General features: G+C 42.6%; 1 protein-coding gene across 1 annotated transcript in view; it reads right to left on the bottom strand.

Moving 5' to 3' along the window:
• Positions 1 to 3,526, bottom strand: part of OXCT1 (3-oxoacid CoA-transferase 1) — a 183,767-nt gene that overhangs the window by 80,641 nt on the left and 99,600 nt on the right. The gene's annotated exons all lie outside the window — the stretch shown is intronic.

Genomic DNA, 3,526 nt, shown 5'->3' with positions numbered 1-3,526 from the left:
TCCTCCCTCTTGGGTCCTTGCCCTCTGATTGTATAAAATTGTAGGATTTTGGTGAAATTAAAACACATTATTACAGGGCACTTCCAAGAGGTTCCATTCTATCTCATAACAAAAGCTCAGAGCTGGAAATGATCTTAGCATCATCCAAGCCTCTCAAAACTAGCATCACCTGACTAGTATCAGATCTGAGTTGCTTCATCCTGGTGATCTCTTCCCTGCCAGAAAAACACTCACATGCCACTTTGTCAAAGATAATTCTGCAATGCCCCACAAGGATGGCTCCTCGATGTGGTAGTTATGTAATCAGGTGTCAATTTGAGAGGATTACAAGTGAAGGGGCGGAGTCTAGTCTGTCAATCGGATCATATCCAATGAGGCCTCTGTGTGGGCATAGCCTCCTCCTGAGAATTCTGGGAAATCGGTTTTCCTCCTTGGAAGCAGTAGACACTTCTCTCTCTCTGCTCACTCCCTTGGAGACTCTCTACTGACAAGACACACAGCACTATGCTAGTAGACCCCATGCCCTGGGAACCAGAGAAGTCACATGGAGACCCCAGCCAGTGCTGAGATGGTTACAATGTCACTGGACCACAAGAGTTCATACCCACTGGCCTGGGATCTTCCTGCATTCAGCGCCATTGCATGTGTTTCATGAGTCTGAAGAGGACTTTATAGATTGTTATCGGACATTTGAGCTAACATCAGACATATAGGCTTGGGCTGGGTTGGGTTGGGATGCTTTGTTAATGTACAATTGCCCTTTATATAAAACGCTCACGCATACACATGAGTTTCTATGGGTTTGTTTCTCTAGTCCACCCAGACTAACACACTTGGTCTCCTCTGGGGTCCGTCGCTCCCAATCGTAGGAGCTGACAGTAGACTACTGACAGTGGATTCATTCAGCCAACTCTGGACATTTACATCCACTAGTGCAGCGGTTCTCAACCTGTGGATCGTTTGGCCCCTTTGGAGGTCGAACAATCCTCTTCCTGGGGTCACCCGATTTCGTAACAGTAGCAGACTTACAGTTATGAAGTAGCAATGAAAATAATTTTATGGTTTGGGGGTCAAACTGTATTAAAGGGTCACGGCATTAGGAAGGTTGAGAACCACTGCACTAGTGTGTGCCCCTCTTGTCTCTGCCTCTGCATCCTAGTCTGGCTTCTCAATCTCCTGTTGCTTCCTACTCATCAGCTTTCACATGTCAGGAGAAGCCTAACTTACACCGGACAGGACTTATCTATTTCTACAACTGCGTAAGCCAATTCTTGCTATAAATCATTCTATGGGCAACACAAACTGATGCCAATGATTTTGTTTCTCTAGAGAACCCAACTTAACACACCCAACCTTGCCAGCAGCCCTTAAACCAAACCAAACTCGCTGCCATCAAATAAATTCTGACTCATAGTAGCAGGACAGCACTGCCACTTCGAGTGTCCTATGCAAAGCTTTAAGAAAGCAAACAGCCTCATCTTTCTCTCAAGGAATGGCTAGTGGACTCCAACAGCTAACCTTGTGGTTAGCAGCCCGACTCATAAATCTCCTAACACTCAAAACCCACGCGCACTGCCTTCCAGTCAATACCTACTCATAGCGACCCTAGAACAAGGTAGAAGCACCTCTGAGTTTCTGAGGCTATAACTCCTTATAGGAGTAGAAAGCCTCATCTTTCTCCTGCAATATCCTACAGAACGGGGAACAACATGAGAACTGCCAGAGCTCACTGTCCGCCATCCTTTTTTATGCTACCATCTGAGGCTATTATTTAGAATACAAGAGCCTTAGAAACAGCTGTTATTATTAAAAATTTTAATACATGGATCATAACCAGAAACATAACTGCATTCATTCCATATAATCAACATGCAAATCTTTTCTAATTAACAAACAACTGGCAGATCTTCCAGGTAATTTCCAGATAATCCTGGGATTTGAGGAAAGCACTCACTGCTTGTCTATGTTCTCCAGTTCAAAATATGTCCTCTCTACATTGGAGAATTCCAACAGCAAAGGGTCCAAAAACCACTAAGAGGACTTTGATGAGTTTGAGTATCAGGAAAGCAATTTGCAGCTCAGTCTCCCATACACAGTGAATTCTTGTTTCACCAATTAGCTTAAAATGGTAGGTGGTTTTCAGAGGTTGAAATATAATACTGCTGGCTTCATTAGAGCTGAACCCCTTTTAACCGCAATGGACTCAGTAATGCCTAACAAAGACACTGAAGAGTGACTTCTTTTCCAAGGAAAGGGGGTTTTTATGAACCGAAGCCTGAAATCTCAAAAATGGAGTTATTCATTTTGCAAGTAACTCACTAACCTCATAAATTAATTAAACCAAGCAGCAAATATTTTCACAGATCAATGAGCTACTGCTAAAGGGTAGGGTACAATTAAATTACAGCCTTGGTTAAATGTCATTGCTTTATCACAGAGGCCCTTTCAGAGCTGAGTTGTGTTAACTAATTCAACTATTCAACCAGAAGTTGTTTTACTTCCAAAAACCCTAAGTATCAAACATCAATTCCACTTGGCAGCTGGCCTTTATGTTCAGCTATTACTTTTCTCCTGAGATTTACACATGCTATTTTTAAAGCTACTTTTGTGGAGGTAGAGGGAACAGGAGTTAAGAGATGGAGGCAGAAAATCATGCTAGGACATAAAAATTCGCTTCTGACGAGCAGCCCCATTCCCAGGGGAACGTTCAGTCCCTGCTGAGCAGCAGCCCGGCCTCAAGCACCTTGCTAACGATGGCTTGCCCTGTTCTTCCTCCCGCTGGCTGCTAATCAGAGATGCGACACAGGAGATTTCAAAAAGTCCATTGAAAAAATTCGAATGAAAAGATAATGAAATCTCTCCATGAACTTTATGGAGTCCCCTTGTATATTTAAAACCAAAGCGTACAGGTGCAGGAACGAGAAGACAAGACTGAATCCACAATTCAAGCAACCTGCATTGCTCACACCACAGGACTGGATGAGTACCAGAGACATCCTTAAGCATCTTGTACCTTGGAAAGGTACTATCCCACTCCAGGGAAGACTGTAAGTGCCACCTGTGTAAAAAACAAACCAACACAAAAAAACTCAACCTACCAGGCCTTTTCTTATTTTGCCACTACAGTTCCTTCTCCACAGTCCCTCTCCAATTGGGTTTGGAGACACCAAGAGGAAACCTAGCGGAAGAGAAAAACCTTCACCTGAGCTACCTACTGGAAGTTGGCTCTGTTCCTAGATAGATAGATAGATAGATAGATAGATAGATAGATAGATAGATAGATAGATAGATAGATAGATAGATTTATAGATAGATTTATATATTTATATATAATGATCAAATTCTACCATTATTACATCTGCATCTTCTCCTTTCCATCTCAATCTTTCCCTCCTCCCTCTTGGGTCCTTGCCCTCTGATTGTATAAAATTGTAGGATTTTGGTGAAATTAAAACACATTATTACAGGGCACTTCCAAGAGGTTCCATTCTATCTCATAACAAAAGCTCAGAGCTGGAAATGATCT

The sequence above is a fragment of the Echinops telfairi genome, unplaced genomic scaffold (assembly GCF_000313985.2).
Source record: "Echinops telfairi isolate 266 unplaced genomic scaffold, ASM31398v2 ScPeMD7_7469;HRSCAF=8507_1, whole genome shotgun sequence".
In the NCBI taxonomy this organism is placed as follows: domain Eukaryota; kingdom Metazoa; phylum Chordata; class Mammalia; order Afrosoricida; family Tenrecidae; genus Echinops; species Echinops telfairi.
This window is presented reverse-complemented; position numbering and strand designations above follow the sequence as displayed.